The following is a 21,955-nucleotide window of genomic DNA, read 5'->3' on the forward strand; positions in this document are numbered from 1 at the left end:
GAAGCACAAACACGACGTAAGCCGCTTTAATCTTTTCTGTGATTATTCTGTGTAAGTAGAGATATCTCGAAGGCAATCTATTCGCTGTAGGCGTGTTCCAGAATCAGACACAACTGATTAGTATAGATTGTACCCAGTGGCGTGCTCTTGTCTTAGTTGCGTGCTCTACGGGGAGCAAACAAAACAACGAGTTGAATAAAGTAATGAATATTTCCTATATGAAATGTTTTCATTACACTTGTAAGACATCACAATAATGAATATCGTAGTGCAATTATGGTTCATCCATGTTTGTATTCATTGACTTTATCATACACAGGTTAAGTAACCCTCCACAATACACCATACAAGCCATTATCAAATAAAGATTACATATTTATAATATAAGTACTATATAGTAAAATAAAAAATAATTAATTACATACGTATTTCGATTCATATATTTCTCAGATCGTGATATATTGTCAAGTCATTTTTTTAAGAATGGATTCGATTTTGACTCAATGATAATAATTATATCATTAATATTATATATATGGGTTTAAAAATAAACAAGTACCTACGTGCTAATTCTACAAAGCGTTTATTGTAAATTATTATAATTACTTGAAAAAGTATTTCCATGTGGATAATTAATACACTTATCATAAAAATAACGTATTTTCAATGAAAAAATCTTATCAAGAAAACATCTTTAAAATGTGTTATTTATAAGTATGTAATTGTTTTTAAGGAGGTTGAGCTCACCTGATGTTTTACTACGAGTATGATAATTGACAGTATGTGGCTATATGAGAAATCCAAAAACTACGAGAAATTCAACGTTGCATGGAAAATATGCATGTTGGTCATAATTCAGAACGGCCGCAAAAGAAACTCGTGAATAAGTACGCAAATAATAGTACGCGCTCAACATATCATTCGGAAATTTACAATCACGTGACAAATGCAATCATACAATGGTACACGGCAATTAAATTGTATCATGGCCTTGAAACTCGCATACATGCTAATCCTTAAAAAATCATCTTCGGTTATCTGCTCTTCTAAAACCCAATCGGCGAATCTACGACGCTGTCAGTGGATTATGCATGAGCTGGGTTTTATACGAGTGTAGGTGAAGTTTTATATGCAAAATTCTGACCACAGCAGCAATATTTTCGCGTGACCGGGCAGGACGAATATTTACAAGTCCCAGGCGATCCAAAACTCTACTGGTATCTTTAATTTTTTTAATCTGCTTGTGAATATAGCCTCCAGTTGGGCGATGATTTCCAGTGAATTATAACCTTCATTTTCGCACCACAACTGGAGATGCCATTTTCGTAATATGATTGAATGATTTGTATGCGTTGCGCGGTGGAGAAACAATTCATTGTGGTAAATGGTCGACTTTCAACTTACTGACTATATGTCAAAATAAAACGCGAGAAATATTTGACAAGTAACAAATGACAGGATGTTGAAATTTGTACCACGAGTTGGATAACCCTACTTATTTATCTTATATATACCTTCAAAAAACATACTAGAACTACAACGAAGAATTTAACCTGGTCAGACTTCATGTTGTCAAAAATATTTTCGAATGTTTACTTCTCATGAATAAAAAATGTAATTAATAATAAAATTCAGTATCCTCTTTTTATGTGTGTACCACTTTTTTCGAAATTGGCTGCACAGTTTGCTAAGATTTTTCGTATAAATGAGTATTACATACTGAGAGAGAAAAAAAAACAATTTTCTGTGTTGATAGCTACTCCGTATTAAAAATCTGGCCGGGCGAATTTCACTGCGTACCTTTATTCCGCATAACGCTGGCAAAGAGCCGTGTTTATTAGCAAGAAGATGGTGCGTTGCCTAACCACGCCTTAACTATTCATGAGGATTTCCTCTGGTTGACGCTATTATTTTCGTCCTTTCCCTTTGGCTTTAGAGACGACGACCGGTGTTAAAAATTGTAATTTTTGCCGCACACCGTAATGATTTTTATATATATATACACCGCGCTGAATCTTATGAAGTTTTCTTTAACGACACGTTGCAGATTTTACAAGGTTTCTTGGAAGTTATTTTTATTATTTACACGATAAAACATATAACGAACATCATATCATGGTGTATCACCTTACAATGTTGTTTATAACCTGTAGTTACTAATTAAGAAATATATTTGTCAATAATAAAAAAATCATTACCATAATTGATCAAAGAATTTGGACTATAAGTAAAAGGAGCCTTCTCTTTTGACAATTAAAATTATTTAGCAAACTCATGAAAGTCACTTTTAGCTAAATTAAGCAGTACACCAGTTGTTCTTTTTTGCTTCAATTTCATATATTATTTAAGCTACAATCTGTATAATAGAATAAGGTTTTTTTCAACATATCTGTAACAGATGAAATAATATCTAGGTAGTTTTAAATTTAAGACACATGTTTCGTTTTCTTTATCAATATTACAAATCACTTAAGCATCATAAAACATAAAAATATGTTACATACGTTACGTGTGATTTCAATTATTATTATAAATAGATTACAAAGGAAACGCAAAAACAGTGTTATTAATATAAAGCACCTCTATATTTTTCAATGTAATATCAGCATAACAATAAATTTATTAGGTTGGTATCTTTACTGTTTCATATTATTTATCTTTTCTAGTTTATGTTTCAATTTAAAATCATTTGTTGAGTAAGAAAGAAAAGTAGCATCGTAACTAACTACCTACTAAAAACAAAAATAATATCTACTTATTCCAAAGAGGTTGGACAGTGCAATCTCTTTGACTTACCCACATACCTTCGTATAATATTATATTCTTTGACTATCTGAAGCACCAAAATATATTATGTATGAAATATATCCTTTATCTTCCACCATTCGTAACTGTATGTTTTTATTCATATATTTTTGCCCCGGAATAGTTTATTATGATTGTTATTATTTACATTTTTCCCCTTTTCAATGACGCATTGGATTCTTTAAATTGTTTTAAATAATATTGATTAAACATGTTTTGTTCTTTCGTGGGTAACCTCTGCGTATTTATTCGCCCTTTATAATATATTATGTTGTGTAAGTTTGGTGGGCTGAAAATGTAATATAACTCGGTTAATATTTCTGTTTTTCTTGAAACCTTTCTATCTTCCCTGGCAGCCTCTTCTGCGGGGTATATTCCTAAGAATATCAAAACTGAAATAAGCCTCTGGTCGATACAAACATGGCAGTAGAAGCGTAAAAGCTTTTTAAATCCCCCAACGGTCCATGTAGACAATCCAGATCCATTATAAAAACCTATTTTTCCACTTTAGTGGTCAATGTACCTCTCTCTCGCTCGTTTAATGCCATACCGAAGAATTTAAGTAGGTATACTCACTGAGGCTAACATGCCCACGTTACTTAAAACCACTTTCTTTAAACACTTTAGTACGCTATCAGCTGTTTGTTCGATGTTGAATAATTTTTAAAATCCTACTGTTTGAATTGGGTTTATTTTTTACCATCTCTCTATTTTAATTACAACATTAACAATATTTATGTTGTACCTAATTTGGAACAAACAACCTTAGAAACATACCATTTATACAAATATAGAATTTTACTCAAACCTACGAATTGCGATAGCCATTCAGTACACAGATTTTTTTAAATACATACGTACGTTTGTCAGTAAATATGCTTATAAACTTTTTCCAAATTACGCATAAAAAACATTTCAATCTTTAAATTTACACCTACGATGGCCGCGCGGCTTTAGCGTCGGCTCATAACGTCATGGGTCCCAGGTTCGAATTCTGTGTCTGGCAAGTACACGTATTATTTTTCAATTTGTGTATGAGTCTGAGTATGGACCTAATAGGTTAAGCAAGTGGCTGACATCCATTTCTCGTAAAAACAAAATCTGTTAATAGAAACCTCCACTCGAATTATTAACATCCGAACATTAGAATTGGACATGGTCAAAAAAAAAATGTTTATTTGGATTTTGTAGACTTTCCTTTGTGATTTTTGCCATCATGATCAGGGATCAGACCGGTTGGTATCCAGATTTTGATACAATATGATCGAGTTACCTACCAGCTACGTCAACGTTGGCCCACGCTTTATCTTTATTTCATTTATAAAACATGTTATATGCCTTAAGTATTTTAAATTAATATTAATATGTATATAATGTTTCAGATTTTCTCAGTTCTTTGTTATTGTATAGATTTTTGAGTTGTCACCGTGTGTTCTTTCTTCTCCATTCCGTTTTCAAACAGAATGAAGAATACGCTAAGATATGCCAAAAATCAATTACTGTCAACATGTAGGTATACTTCTAATTTAGCTATACGGTTAATGGTTTTTTAATTAAATTATATAATTAGCTACCTTAACTATATTAACTACAAACATAGGTACTCTAAATAAGTGTTTTGGTCTCTATGATGAAAGTTTTAAGTAGTGTGTGCCAAATACATAAATCTTATATTTTTCAAAACTCCTCCGGTAAGCTACAATCAAATTAAGTTCGTTAAACAGTCTCATGGGATTCTAAATACTCCATCTCACAAATTTTAGTAGACAATTATTTAAACTAGAGCAAAATTGATTTTGCTTATAAACTTTCCCGTATATTCAAGATTCTGTTTAAAGCACGACTTTCCCTTAGGTATAATTTAGTTTAACGCAAGTATAATATTTCCTTTTTATTTTGTTTTTAACGGTGATTGGCGTATCAAATTATGATAAAAAGTGGAAACTTTTATTGTAGCGTAATTTAGTAGACTATACAACTATTAATATTACACTTATATGTATGTTTTTCAATAGTTCCGTTTTATTCTATCATCGATCAAACCTTAATATTTTTTATAAGTCTTTATATATATATATATATTTATATTAAATTGCTTTTTTATGCAAAGTATCAATATTTGCACTGCATATGATTTATTTAATAATATGTATTATATTTTGTAGTAAATGAATGAATTCGAATCAGCGGTTGGTTTGGGCACGTAGGGCTATGCGTATTTTGAGGTCCGTCACGTATCAAAAAATAAAATAAAAACCATAAACGCCAATTGTTTTATTTTTTATAAACTTTGGTTTTATTCTATATTGTTTCATAAATGAGCTAGATACTTATTTGCAAAATTATGAAAATTTTAAGAATATATTTTGGTAAATAACATTCTCGAATAAACTTAAAAAATAAGTGAGTATTTTTGTATAATGGTATACATTTTGATATAATTTAATAAATTTATCACTGATTTGAACTATTTCGACGCGCTCTTTTAAATCTTTTAACGAATCTATTGCCAAAGCGTCAAAGAGAACCACCGCTGATTCGAAGACAACTAGTAGGTACATAATATATTATTTTTAAAGACCTGTGTATTTACCTACGTAGATAGTTATTTTATTTTTTTTAAAGATATTTTTTTCACAGTGTGGATGGGAGGGATTGGGCAATTGATGTTCCGAGTAGGGTCCACAACTGGCTAGATTCCCTCAATAGCACTAGAGAGTTTAATTGTTATAAAAACGACGGTAGGTACACATCGTAGCGTGTACAATTTTGGATTTAAAATTATTTGTTTCAGAACGGGTCCTTATTTGCCCAAGGCAATGTTTGAGTCACCTCTAAAAGTGCTTTGTAAGAAATCCGAGAACGTAAACTTCAAAGTTTGGTTTTCGCGTTAAGGCACGCCTGGTTAGGGGAGGGAAGTTGGAGGGGAGTTTAGTCTTTGTTACATTGTATTACAGCAAAATACTTTGTGCGCTTTAGTTTTCCCCGAGGTGCAGATCCAACAACCTCCGTATAACGTATTAATTATGAACCGCTCGCAAATTGTTCAACGGTTTGTTTAATGCCTCCTCCCACTAACTTATATCACACCAATGGAGTACATTTCATTTGACTTATCGCCACCCCCCGTGAAACCGTGCAATGATACTTCCGCAAAATATCCTGCCTTCGAAGGAAACACTAAATTTGTCAAGTGTACATATATGATATGTTCAGCATTCATTCCTAGTATTTGCAGGTAATCATTTATTATCTAGGCAATTATATTCTGAAATAATACCAAAGTTACATTCAGACAAAATCAATAGCTAGATTTTTACTATTTCCATTAGACAGGAAAGTATGAAGTATTAAACCTAATTCAAATATAATAAAGGTACTACTTGAAATTGAACAGTTCAACAATACATTGTAATTTCTCAAATATTTCAAGTGAATTCAAACTTCATTCCAATTCATTATTTTAAACGCCAATTTTCGGTGGAATGACATGTAGGTTTAATATAGACCATGGGTGGCCAACCTTTTCAGCAGCCGGATTTCCGCCGGTTTCAGATTCTAAAAATGAGATTTCCTACCGGGCCGCAAAACCGATTTTTTATAATGAAAAACAAAAAAGAAATATTTATTATATATATTAATAAAATAAAACAAAAATCAGAATCAAACATATTTATTAAATTAGACTTTTTTTAAATAATCAAATATAAACAAAATAATAAATTTTAGTGAGAAGTTTGATTTTGTGTGGCACAACTAAGTGCATCAATATCGATATCGAGTGAGGTTGTTCCTACACGCAAACAGTTTTCCAAATTCACATCAGTGATTCGTGTTCTCACTTGGGATTTGACATGCTTCATTCGACTAAAAAGCTGTTCACACGTGTAAGTGTTTCCAAATAGCGAAGTCATCATTAGAGCATGTTTGTAAAATGCAGGATATTTCTCCTTGTCCAAATATGTTTTGTAAAAATCTTCCAAACCAACCTGATGGAATTTCTTCTTTAACTGTTCATCGCAACATAGTTCACAATGTTCCATTTGTAAATTTCCTGGTAATAAATTCACGTCTACATAATGAATACGTGTATTAAATAAGGCTCTAAGTACCAAAAAGTAGTATTGCCTGTAGTTACAAAATACCGAGTCATTGCAGTAAAATTTTATGAAGCAGACCTTTTGAAAAATGTAGTTTTACAGTGTGAAGCAATCACGGTAGCTTCTATAATTTTAGGTATTAAGAACTCGCAAGTGTCAACACACCATAGTCAGGTATTTAATATTGTATGCCGTTTACCACTGCAGTGCTACTTACACCATTATAAATAAAACACGCCAACGGACTAACATCGTCGACAGGTTTAATTATTTTGCTGTATTTTTTTGACTTGCTTGAGGCACTTAGACTATAGTTGAAGTGATTGGCGTTGGTATGTAGAACATTTTTCTATAAAAATGTCAGTTTTTATTATTTTGGTACTTAGCGCCTTAATTAATACACGTATTCAATTATAACGGCGTAACAAATGCACCAAAAAGCACACGGTGCTTTTTTAAAATCTTGAGCCAATATCGAATCTCAATTTGCGAAATTAGCACATCTAGCGGTAGCATTTGATATTATTATTATTTTCTCACTACTCCACGGGCCACAAGTTGACACTCGGCAGGTTGGCCACCCATGATATAGACCCAAGACCCATTACGTCCTGACGGACATTATCAATTGATGATATTATATTTACTTCATGAAATATGAATATAAATCCAACACTGGTTTCATCATTCAACACCACGAAACTGGTCATGGAACTGTGTTCATTTTTTCTGTAACACCTAACCACAAATAAATATTTTAAGAAGTTGTTTATTATTTCTAAAAACTCAATTGTAATACGATATTATTTTGAATAATATTCTTTTATGGTATTAATATATTTCATGCGACTTTGAAAAATAAGAGAAAAAAACAAGAAATATCACATTATTATTATAAATGTTTCCTAAAAAGTCTAGAACTTATTCAGGCTTAGATCGCAAAAATACCGCTAATTCTATATTTTCGACCTTACATGGCACCTGGACCCTTAATAATATGGCATTCTATCATACATCATATTTTGGAACATAGACAATAATTTCAAAATATCAAAGTTTAAGATCCTGACGCCATCGTAGCGATTTGCAGTATACCCGTAATAATTAATTGTTTTATAGTATTATAAAATTTAATATATTGAAAATATTCATTTTGTTCAATAATTTTAGATTTTTTATATTTTTCAAATTTCTAGATTTAAATTTTTGTTATCAAAATTGTTATTTATGTAAGCATGTATAAAGATACAGCAACTATAACAAAACCTTTTGAATAAACAATCTTGGATAATTGAAATTTTATTGAAGGAATCTTTTCAGACTAATAATATATAATATTATACATGAACAGATGTTCAATTTACGAAAAAATAATCCCATAAACAATAACGCGGTAAAAAGCCTTTGAGGATATTATGAAGAAAAAAATCGCCTATTTTAAGATCAACATATTTACGAGCACGCCATCTTGGCGAGTTATTATTTTCAAATAAATAATTTTATGAGTTATTTTCCTGTCAAAAGTTTGTTCGAATTAATCCGTCATCTATAATCTGCCGTACTGAAATAATAACTTGGAAATTAATCCGGCAAACAAACGTAAAAATAGACATAGGCATTATCTATACGTGATGTTTACACAAACATCCTCTGTTACCTTGGGTACACAATTTTTATTTCAAATACGCCATAATGAATTGGCTAAATTGATTTATTTACTACCTTCCCTTTTTTATTTCACACAACCATAATATTTAGTATATTTTTTTTACCACGCAATGTATTCATGAATTTTGTCTTCAATCAATATTATTTTTTGTAATTATACCAACGACCACGGTGGCCGAGCGAGTAATATGTCGGTCTATAATGTCGTAGGTCTCGGGTCGAATTTCGGGGCTGGCGAAAAAATTCACACGTTGTTTTTCATTGTGTGTTTGCATTATGGATCTTATAGGTGGTTAATATCCATTTCTCGTAAAAACAATAATCTGTAGAAAATATAAAATACATTAAAACTGTGAATTATTCAAAATCTCTTTCTGATCTCCCTATGCTACCACTCGGCCATCTTGGGCTACTCTTTTTCTTATTGTGCCATCCTCTAGCGGAGGTCGGCCACCATCAATGCGATCTTAGCTTTGTCATCTGTTACCTGGAACAGTTCAGTTGAGCTGCACTCGTACCAATCACGGAGGTTCTTAAGCCACGAAATGCGGCGTCGTTCTCTGCTACGCTTACCATTGATCTTTCCTTGAATCACAAGTTGGGGGATGCTGTACTTTTGTTCTCTCATAATGTGGCCGAAGTACTGTAGTTTCCAAGTTTTGATACTATGCAAAACTTCTCGGTCCTTTCCCATTCGATTAAGAACCTCAACATTTGTCACCCAGTCAGTCCAAGGAATTTTGAGAATGCGTCTATACAGCCACATCTCGAAAGCTTCAAGTCTCCATGACATCTCTTGGCTTAGGGTCCATACTTCCATACCATAGAAACAAATTGAGAGAACATAACATCGTACCATACACAGTCTCAGTCATCACAACATTTATCACCCGGTCAGCCACATCTCGAAAGATTCAACTCTCCGTGATATCTCTTGCGTCATCTAGTGTCCATGGGCTACTATAAAAGTAAATAATTATAAAATACTATAGAAAAATAAAAGGAGGCTGTAAATATTATTTTGATTAGGTAATATATAATATATATATATCCGTTATTGATTAAATTAAATCGAATGTTATATTTTCTAAATTTTAGTATGCTTCATAAAATTTGTCGCCACATACAGCTAGAATTATTTTACCGTAATTTTAGTAAGTAATGAATGCCAGAATATCTTAGTTTTTTTTAAACTTCAAGTAATTTATCTAAAGTGCTTGTAGCTATATATCTATCTGGCGTTGGAACACATTAAATGTATTCTGGTAGGTCAGGCGCTTTCAGTTATACTGCCAATACGCATTCGAGCTTTATACGTCACAGACTTTTTTCTCGTACCTTATTCTCTTTGTAGTGAAGCTTTAGGTCCACACGCAAAGTTTTCCCGTAGCCTGATATTTATTTACTGTATGGCAATGTTTTACCGCGTTTACTCGTTTTGGCTTTACAAATTTTACCGCATTGAATTAAACAAACTACGTTACGGCTTACAGCTTACAATAGGTACTGCTCGCCAGTAATTTCGCTTACAGTAGAATATAATCATGTATTGAGCAATCTTCACACCGACGATCGTTTAATATTGTATTGTCTTCTAGATAATTAATTATATAACATTAATTATTGTGAATTAAAAAGAAAACTATAATATATACATTACAGTACACCTGTGTGATATGACATGCAATTTTTCCACTTTGTATCGATAGATTATTATTTACGTAATGATAGTATAATTCAATAAATCAATATTTCAAGAGAGATGATTCAATAAATAATATGTTTAAATAATATCATATAAAAATTGTAAAAATCATAAAAGTGAATAAAGTCGATATTATATACTACTACACTTGGTATTATTAATCCCATAATATATGAAAACTATGTCCAAAATATTCTAAAAAATATCAAAACTGAAAAATATTTTTTTTTTCTTAGATACATGTTATATCTATCTACTTTTGTAGAGTGGATCCATAATAAATGCATATTCCATCAATTAAAACAAAACGCCCTTAGAATCAAATATGCTACCGGCGCATAAATACTGCACTTTACATTTTATACTTTTGTTAATGTAATTTAACACATTATAGTGGGTGGCAAATTCCCATGTTGTTTTTTGTAATGTCGTAAAAAGACACTTATCTTCATAATATTTATATTTCAAAGAGTGCTTGGACTATGATGTATATGCAATGGTCACGATTGCCGAGCGGCTTACGCATCTCCTTACAATGTCGTGCCCAGGTTAGAATTCTTGGTCTGGCAAATACACATTTACATATACACATTATTTTTCAATGTGTGTTTCTAATATATGTATCTAGTTGTTAACATCCATTTATCATAAAACAAAAATCTCTTAACAGAATGCTTACGGGCCCTTTTAATTAATTAAGTAATTAACGTGTTAATTTGCATTTGAAAAGTAATTAGCAAAAACACAATTTTGTGCTGCCCGTAAGCTATGGGTTAATACAACATCCACTCTGTGGAACCTCATATGACCCTCTTAGGATTGGACATGATGATGTATGTGTGTTCCTTATAAAATGTAGAGGTCCATAAATGCTCTACTTGTTGGTGAAAATAGTAATTTGTATTTTTATTTGCTTAATTTTGATTCATAGTCATAATTATAAATCAACATATTTGTATCAGAGATATTTAATCAAATAATGTATAATGAATATTTCTTTATGAATTATATAACATTAAGTAGGTGCATCTACCAAATATATTTTTCTTTTTTCTTGTAACGTAAGTCTTGTTACTTTATTATTCATGTTAATTATACTCGTTGTTCATTAAATAAAATATTTTCTCGACTTTTACAATACTACGAATATGCAGTTGCACCTGAAATAATTTTAGTTCTCTCATACTTTACGTTAGTTTTCCCCAGAGCGGTGCGGGTGCCAAGTAGTGAGCTTTTATAATAAACATTATATAATTTGTTTTACTAAACCAGCGCTACGTAATCTTTTATAATAGCTGTTATTTGACGAAAATAAAAAGGTATATAGTCTTCTTTAAACTAATGAAGTACACCAGGTACAGTATATAATGTAATTGAAATTTTGTATTTATATTGAAACCACACAAATTGGCATGTCCTCGAATATCTTCATATTATATTTATTTGACGAACCTAGTACTTTACGTATCTGTAAATAAACATCATATTATATAATATTAAAAGCTATCTCTTTTTACCTGTCCCCGGTCATTAAAAAATAGTGCGATTTCCATCACCGCTTCTGTTCATTCTTCATGTCCTGCTTCCACCCCGAAGGCTGTTGACTTCCTACATATTTACTATCATCAATTAATTGAATCTGAAAATTATTTCCGTGGTTCATGACATGCTGAGATTCTTCAGCATTCTTCTTTGTATGCTGTCAATTGTATTGCGGTGATTTCCTACTATAATGGGAATCTTATAAATATTTATAAATCCATCCGTTAATAAAGTATTAAAGTAAATTTAATATTGTTTCGATAACAACAGTAATAATAAATTGCTTAGCTAACATACAAATGATCCTCATTAATCGTTCTTGAATCGAATAGTTAACACAGTTGTTACAATTAATTTCTATTAACGAAAGTATTTTTGACTAAACCAAGTGTCATGGATCATACTCGGAATCTAAAAAGTACGTATGATCAATTATGATCCCTCACTGTGCCTAAATTGAAAAATGCGCAATCAATGTGTGTTCCTAGTAATAACAAATGCATGTGAAACATGGACTGTTAATGTAAGAAAAATCAAAACACTACCACATACTAATACCCGTGGCGCAAAAAGGATCCACTGGATAAGCAGGCACAGAATGAGATATGATAAAATGGTAATGGATCAAAAAATAAATGTCGCTCGACACAAGTGGATGGTCTAATAAAGGCAGTCATACAGTGCTACCTAAAAGACGCGATACAACTACAAGGCATTCCATAAACCATCTCGACAATGGATCGACGTACTCACAAAGTTTGGAGGATGCGCTTGGAGGTAAAGAACTAAAAACTAAAAATGTTGAATGTAGGTATAAATAGAAAGGCCCAGCAAAGGATCGGCCCTAGTTAATAATAATGTTGGTGTGAATAGTATCGATTCGCAGAGAACTTTTAATTGGTTGTGTATCACTGCTGTAGCCTCAATAGCCATAATATGTTTTACCTTGCGAGTAGCATATCTGCCAAGTTTCATAATTGCTGGTAGGAAAGACTCCGCCGAATAGCGGCAATACGCCTCCATATTAACGTAATGGCAAATTGGCAAATTAATTTATACCTCCCGTTTCGACGGCAGATCTTTTGAAACTATTTCCACCTTTACCTAACGTCAAATTTACTAAAATTACACGCTGTTATGCTGAAAATGCTTCCATTCATCTTAGCACTTGGAAATACATTGAGGTATGCGGCACAATGAGGCTCTTTGCTGTTTAACTAGCGCAAAGGGCAAACTTTCAATGAAAGCTTTTAGCTGTTTATTTCGGACTTTGATAGTGCGCACAAATTAGCCATGTTCCTTAATCACATACATTGCTTTACCCATTATTGTAATCATAACAATCAAAACAGTTTATTTTTTTAAACAGTAGATAATCATACAAAGTATGTATTACAATATAATTTCTATGTAGTTAGAACAAGTCATTTTACAGACTTACACCATTTTCAGTGGTCTATTGGAACTATTGTATGCAGATCATAAACTCATCTGAGCAGTAAATTTTGTATAAAAAATGGGCGCAAATATTCACGTTTCTTTGGATAGATTAATGAACTCGTCAAATTATTTTACTGATATACAAAACAAGGAAGTCAGTATTTGCATTTAAATTTTACAATATTCCGGTAGGTCAACCGAGCTTATATTTTTATATTTAACTTAAGATCAAAAATCTGGTATGTATTACTTTAAACAACATTTCTGTGTGTGATCGTTAGGTTATGACGATTAGGTTAAGGTTTGGCTAAGGTGTGCGTGCGTATATATTGATATATTATTAATTGTACCACGTGTTTGACACAAATAACCAAACTATCAGTTTTACTACCTGTATTTTTATTCGTTATTATATTGTAACGATTTTTGATGGACACAACACTCTCAACAGAAGTTGATCTGGATAAAGAAAAAATAGCAATACTTCTAAGTATGCAAAGTCTTTAAAAATATCGTGAATTTTCCTTCACTTTGTTTATTATTCCTGCCGGATACATTTGGGTTTGAATATAAATTCTAGAAAAAGTTTCGAATAATCCAGTAACCTAATACCCTTGTTTCAATTTAATCTCAATTACATTGAAGTCTTGATGTTTTCTTATTTGCATGTTCCCTCAGTTTTCTTCTTGTAAAGTTTCCAGACTGGAGGAAATAAACAGAACAGAAGACGTGTCCTAGCCCATCCTGGGGCAATCGCATATGCATGAGACGGCATGAGTGTCGCGTCGCCTTGCGTCGCACAGGCCTCTTCCTTCTCTGTTTTTAATGCATTCCTTAACATAGCATTACATTCCTCCTACGACACGTTAGCTTTTTATTACACGGAAAAAGGTAAAAAATACCATGGCAAATTGGCTGTTTAAAAATGTAGTTGGAAATTTACTTGAGGTTACGTTTTTAGCGTAAATTTTTTATAACAAATACGTGTGGAAAACTATTTACTATTCTTATAAAGTTGAGTGTATTTTGTACCTTGAAAACTTTTACGTATTTTTTATTAATTAAATTTCATACACTAACGATTGCTCACCGCAAACCGATGCAGTGCTTACCTTCTGCAAAAAACTATATATTACGGATATACTCACTGTGATATCAATGATCCTTTGTAATGTCATAGAGAATGATCATTACTATCACATATTGACCGCTTATGACGTTCGGTATTAATGATTATAGAAAATTTATTTTCTTTAAAAATTGATAATTTATTAATAATTTATATTAATTATATTGAATGAATAACGAACACAAAATTATTTTTATCGATTCTCAATAATGCAGAATATTTAATTAAATAAAGAAATGATTTTTAAAACGTTTAAAATAAAAATATTTACTCATGATTAGAGCCTACAATTATGGGAAAATACTACTCGGTTAGTGGTTTTTTATGTATAACTAACCGATTAACTAGTTTAAACCTTAAGATTTAAAAAACTATGTTGCGTGTTTAAATATGTATACTTTCATTTATATTTCGATGCATCTTATACATCAGTCTAAATAATACCTATCTGGCTATCCAGCTGTATGTACTTTATCCAAAGGTAAGTAAGTAGGCTTATTTTTCGAGTAAGCAACTGCACGTGGAATGTGATCCTAACTAAGTAGTTGGGATTTGTAGATATTCTTTTTTCATATCAAAAAGGTTTTATTTTGACTAGTTCCAAGCAGTAATAATAAAGATTATCAGTTGTACGGTAGTAAAAGTAAACAAATTTAGTCGGTAAAATTTGTTCTCACGTAACGCTGCACAGTTGGTGATGTATCTTTTTATATAATTCCACTTTTTCTTCGTATAAATACCTACTAAAGATTTCGACGGTTTATCACGAAAAATTAACCGGTGTCGGTTTTAACTCTCTACACATAATAATGAATATTCATTTTTGTCAATTTTTTTCACCTGCATATGAACCGTAAATTCAATATTTTTTGAAAATAAAGGACTGCAATTTAACATCTTTTGTCAAATGGTGAACTTTGTTAAGTATAAATACCAAAATTTACTTTGAGTTTGAAGTAATGTTGTAAAAAAATATATTATTAATTCTCACTGTATAGTAAGGGCCGAATAATAACTATACAATGTGGGAAATGAGTAGTTGTTAAAATGCCATCTTATAATTGAGTAGAAGTGGTGGGATTTTTTATATTTTTTCATGATTTTTCAAAAAAGATTAAAAAATATATTATTTTTATCATTGTTATAATATATCAATTAAATTATAGTGCTACGAGTATATGTTTTCCAAAATATTTACACACATATTACGCAGTATTGTTATTTGCCAATTGATCCATCGATCCCATTTTCTGGATCCAAATACACATTTCGTAGGACAGCATATAAATTTTATCCAGCCGTGGGATTCAAATACGCAACTCATGGATTTAGTGGCAGGCGGAGTCTATCACTACCTACGAACAATTGTATATACCTACTAGCTGATTATTGAATTACCATTGATCAATATGCATTTATCTTAATTAACAAAACAATATTAATTACATTATTCAATATTAAAATATCTATTTAGACATATTACAACATTTCAAAATGAAAATAATTCTGACAGCATTAATATTATGCGAACTTTATGTTGTGAGAATTCAAAATTAGAATTGGCAGGAAATTTAATTTGAACAAACAAACTTTGCATTTTAAAACGTTTTTATTAGCTCCTATTCTTGTTTGTCCGGTGGTTGTTTGTCCAGTACAAATCTTGCAATCGATTTTTAACTAACTTCCCGACAAGCTAGACTTTTGAAACTTTTAGAATATATCAGAACACGATGCCAATGCATTCTTTTAATGCTTTTAGCCATCTTAAAGCAGAATTGAATTAATTTTCAGTGAATTCTGTTTTGTATGGAAAGTTATTTCAGAAAAATCCGTAAAAAGTAAAATACTATTATTGGTTGCTAAGGGGTGGTCCTAGCAACTAAATTATTAATATTTTATACGTGTGTTACTATGGAAATCAAAATGAAATGTCAAAATTACATTTCAGTATTCTATATTTGTTTGTTTGTTTTTTATTTACTTCATATCAAGTACAAGTTTGAACATATTGAGCATAATAATTCAACAGAAAATTTAAAAACGTTGTATATAAAAAGTTCTTTTCATCTCGTAATTATTTCATATTATTTAGTTGTCAGTTAAGGCTAAGTAGAAAAAGGAAATTATAAAAAAGATAATATTTTGACTTTATATATTAAAATATAGATTATATTATTTACTCAGCAATCGTTATTCTGACTCTGTATTATCTTTTCTATTTTGTATATCTCTTTCATTAATGATCATTGTTTTCAACTTATTTTTGTTTGTTATTTCTTTGCTATATACGTACTTTTAGTCACCAAGTTTTCAGTTGAAATCGTTTTTATTGTTCAACTTAGGATCTAAATCTGAAACTTTAAATTGGATTCTGTAAAACTCATATAAATTCAGTGTACTGTGAATTATATAATATTTTATTAACATGCGTTATAAACATTAGCGGAACACTTTATCTCGGTTGTGTGTGAGATATAAATTTTGGTAACAACGTAAAATAGAGCGATGGTGAAATATATTATTATCTTTCTAATCAAAGTATAACGTTCAGCCAAATCCTATTACGCAGTAAAGCTTTCATATTATACTTACTATTTAAGTACCTCTTTCATAAAATATATTTGTGCGAACTCCTGTGAAAGTTTTTAGAATACTGTTAAAACAAAGACTATTTTATTATTATTATAATTGACGTTATCTAGAATTTCTTATATTCATTTATTAATTTACTTAAGAATACTCTTTAACGGCCTACATGCGCCACGTAGGTCAAAATGGAGATTTTTTATGGTATTTTCAGAGCATAAGTCTGGACATTCCTTAAGCGTTGTAGATAATCTATTTATATAATTTTGAAGCCTTATTATCCTTTATATTTATTTTAAACATTTGATGACTGCATAAAGTATTTTTATTACATAAAATAGTATAAATCAGTACATCCATGTGCAATGGTGTTAAGATTTTTTAGATTTAATAATTTTTAAACGCATTTATAAAACCATTAGTAAAATTGTTATTAACATTATAATATAGTGAAGTATTTACGATACAAAAATATATTTATAATCTCTGTGTTCCCAAATTTGACAAGAATTAAGCATTTTATTATTCAAAAAATGGGCACGTTTAACACATTTGAAGATAATTCTAAAGATACTGATTATGAGCTATGTCTTTGACCATTCAAATGTGATAAAAGATCTTACGAATAATGATTGTTTTATAATAATTATTTACCTAAGAATAAGGTTGTATTTTTTTGAAATACGCCATTTCTTTTGCTGGAATAAAATGCCAATAAAAATGGCGTATTTCAAATAAATATACTTACGTTCTTTATTGAAATATATACCTACCAATAAATATATATATATATATATATATATATATCGGTATTCAAATCGACGCGTTCTTCAACTATGAATATTGTCACCCTATATTGATTTGCTGATGATATTATTTTTCATCGACAAGAATGTTGACAGGTGGCACTACCAAAAGTATTTTTTTCTAGTTATCAAAATAAATTACTTGATTTAGTTAGCTATGTTTTTCGATCACCTACCTATTTCTGTACGATGGAAACTTTCGTAACGTCAATATCTTTATGATTACATTTTTTCAATTTGTTAAATTGTTTCAAAACCGAAACATCTATATAATGTCAACATTAAAAATCTATAACAGCATAATTACTTATTTAACTACCTACTACTATGTGTATTTTTTTCAAATACACTTAGTGTGTCAAGCCTCGCATTAATGGCATTGCATTAAAAGACTTCACAATTAATTACATTCGGAATTGAAGGCAAATGAATCATTATTTTTCATCGTTTTTATTTACTTCTGCTACATTTCTCAGTGGAGACGACGCCCCCTATCGCTTGATCTTAAGAGATTTTCCGCCTGTCAAATTGGCGGTGCTCAATTTCCACCAGATAATTAATGACTAATGAGGAATCAAAACATTTAGTTGGGTGGCAAACTTCTTAAACCTATTTATCAAGGAGCGGATACGAATGTAGCCAGCCGGCACCGGAATCTGGAGATAAAATAGGTTCTGCATTCCATTACGTAATTCATTAATCAAAGCGGGTCGGCTTTAATGGCGTAGGTAATAGGCTTACGTTACAAACAATTCCACCAACTTCCATATCCCCTGTATCACTTTGTACGTAACCCGCCTCTTCAGGCAAATCGTTCTAGTGTAGGAAGAGGTATGCCTCATGTGCCCGGTCTAATGAAGTGATATTTTACATTTAGTTATAAACGTCACCGTACACAATACAAGATCACCCATTTCAGGTTGCCTCTCTTTGTTGTCGAATGACATATAAATGTATCTCACTCAATTGTGTTAGAAGTGTTATTGTTTTACGACTATCGTACCTTTTGAGGCAATAGCCAATTCGTAATGTAAACCATCGCTTCTGTATTATTGCGGATATCTCTATGAGATAAAGTTTCATGGCTGAGAGTTCAAGAATGTGCGGGTACTTGTTTATTCATAGGTTTGTAAACGGCCTAGTTCACATATCAAACTAATTTAAATGCAAATTTTCATAACGCCGCCGCATTGGGATGGCTTGCGCAGGAGTATGGGTCGCCGTAATAACTCAACCCTTTACTAACTGTATAAAACTGAGGTACATGTCGCCTTGATTGCTACATACGCCTTATAATTACTTAGTAATTATTATAACTAGTTCCTCCTTTTAAATTGGCATTTTTACGTAAATTATGCCATAAAAATATCCTTTTCTTATAGTGTTTAATTGTTACATATATGTAGCCTCAAAGTATACCATTATTCATTTACCATAAACTTTTAACTGAAATGTCAACGTAATCATTTATTAATTGCTTTATAATAATTATAGTAATCACTGTTAACTTAAGGCGTACAACCGATTTATTATAATAACATCCCGTATCGCTTGAGTGAATAATCATAAGCGATTATGCACTAAACATATTGTGCATTAATATCTATACTAAATAGGCATATTATATTAGTATTGGTTATATTACGATGGCTTATAATGTCGTGGGTCCCAGGCTCGGATTCTGAGTCTGGCAAATACACATTGTTTTTCAATTAGTCAGTATTAATAATATTGACATAATAGGTTGAGCAAGTAGTGGCTAACATCAATTTTATTTTTGTGGAGATGGGGAAAATTTTTCTTCAACATCCGTAGTTCGAATACCGCGTCTGGGATAAAAACCACTTCTTGTTTTACAATTTATGTTTGATGTCTAGATCCAATGTACTTGTTGAAAAGTCTGCTAAGATTATCTACATTCTTTGAAGGCCCATGTATTTAATTAGGGTAGATTTTTTCGTGGTTTAACAGCAATATATATTTTTTTATATTATATATGATATAATTTTTATCAGTTCTTTTAGTGATTCTTTTTTGCCTATATTTGTACTAAAAATTGTCGCTGAAAGATGAAAAGGCTCTAAATTAATTTATCGTAATCACTAAAAATTCAAGAGCTCCATGTAACGTCCTCTGGGGCACACCGTTTGTCATTGTTACGAGCGGACATTTATTAGTGCCACAATTAAATAATAATACGTTTGGCCTAGAAACACGGCCAGGGAATCCCGGCGCTTGAAATTCTGACAGGCTAGTTTTTCAATCTTGTCCCTCGCGCCGGCCGGACGTGACGATGCGGAAACAGATTACCGCCCTCGAGAGGGTGATATTCTGGCATCCGGTCACTTCGGGCCGCCTCTCGTTACAATTGACGTCGACACCTCTGCCCGGCTGTGTTGCGCGGCAGCCTCCAACACGCCCCTACAACTTTCACAACACGACCACTCACTGTGTAAATGTATTCATATTAATTATCATCCTTTTTATTGCCTTTTTTCGCGTATACAAGAACACGTAAATACAGTAAGACACTCAATCTTATTCATAAAGAAATTTTCAAAAGGCAAACTCCGGATCGCTACACCTGATATTTATGGAAAATGCTAAGTTTATAATAAACTCAAATTATTTTAATTTGCTTCAAGTAGCTACTCTATCAGTCGATATTATTATTAATTGTTCAAATAAAATATTATATCTATTCTCTTGTTACTATTATTTAATATCTAATTATAGTTCCTTATATCGAAAGATTATACATTTTTATACAATTACGGACAATAATCCAATATACATGCTCAAATGTGGACTCACAGATTTAATAGGTAATAAATATTTTCACAGAATATCTTCGTAAGTTATATTAATATCTAATATTTGCAACACAAATTTAATTCCAGAAACAATTTAGAGTACTATGAATCATTAACTTAGAATTGAGCTTAGATAACTCATATACAACATCCATTTTAATATTCAATTAGAATATTAGTAAATATGTTTTTATTAAAATAGTAATAAATGTTTATTACGTAATTTTTTTATCCTCAACGACTTGTATTTCTTCTTCTGTATGCTTTATTAAATCCGTTGATAATGATAATCAATATCTCTCAAAATATAATAATATTGTCTTACTTTAAACTGATTGTCAACTGATCGAACTACGGTTTTGTTATAAATATCTTTCAGCCTGATTAATAGCTTTTTGTCAGCTCCTTTCCACCATTCGATCTTTCGTTGATACGAATCATACAGATCAGAGACCTTCCACCACTGAACGTATGCCCAAAATAGGCTTTTTTCCATAAGTAGTTAAACTTTAAAACTATAATAATAATTGGTGTTAATACTATTAATAAATATATAGACGAATTCTTCGTTCTTTCTCATTTTTAAATTTTATTTGCCCATTTTTATAATATCTACATCGTTACATCGTAATTCATAGTGAAATTACAATATATTGTAATAAATGCATTCATAAATATTTTTTTATCACTTGAATTGAATTGAATAACTGATCACTATAAACAACGGATCATTAAAACATCCTTGTATGGAACAAAACAATATACAACGCTTCATGTTTATGTATGCATTGTGCTTAGTTTGTCTTGTAGTCTCTATAGAAGTGGAATTGCGGTGGAGATGCTCTATACCAGATGTCAAACTGAACGTGAATTTTCAAAAGAGGGAAGTTTTATAAAATGCATTTAATGGGATGTGGAAGTAATAAATGGAGCCATAAATTCAGGTACAGAGCTCTGGTGAAAATCAATCTACGAGTCTTGGCATCGCTTAGGTGAGAAGCGATAATATTATCCTTCATTTTTCTATTTTTCATCGTGCCACTGACAGCTTCGAGTAGGAATTTATTGAATTAGGTATTTCACGGATGCTCCATATCAAAATATGTGTTTCTACACGAAAGTATATGCACGTAAAGTGATTTTATATTCTTAACACGATAATTATTATTATTTCAAATGCTTTTCTTGACTTAATCGCAGTACTTATATTAAATTAGGTGGGTACTATTATAAAATAAATTAATAATTTTAACTAATATTTTATATTTTCATCTAAAAAACAATTCAATTATTATAAAATTAATCGAAAACACAAAATATAGTCACGGTCGTAAATAAGTCTTTTTCCTATATAAAATTAC

The 21,955-nt window shown here is 31.1% G+C and overlaps 1 protein-coding gene across 8 annotated transcripts in view; it reads left to right on the plus strand.

Annotated features, from left to right (window-relative positions):
- Positions 1-21,955, plus strand: part of CadN (neural cadherin) — an 835,618-nt gene that overhangs the window by 723,449 nt on the left and 90,214 nt on the right. The window lies entirely within an intron of this gene.

Source organism: Rhyacophila brunnea, unplaced genomic scaffold, assembly GCF_057557595.1.
Source record: "Rhyacophila brunnea isolate RB1 unplaced genomic scaffold, BYU_Rbru_1.0 scaffold_5, whole genome shotgun sequence".
NCBI lineage: Eukaryota > Metazoa > Arthropoda > Insecta > Trichoptera > Rhyacophilidae > Rhyacophila > Rhyacophila brunnea.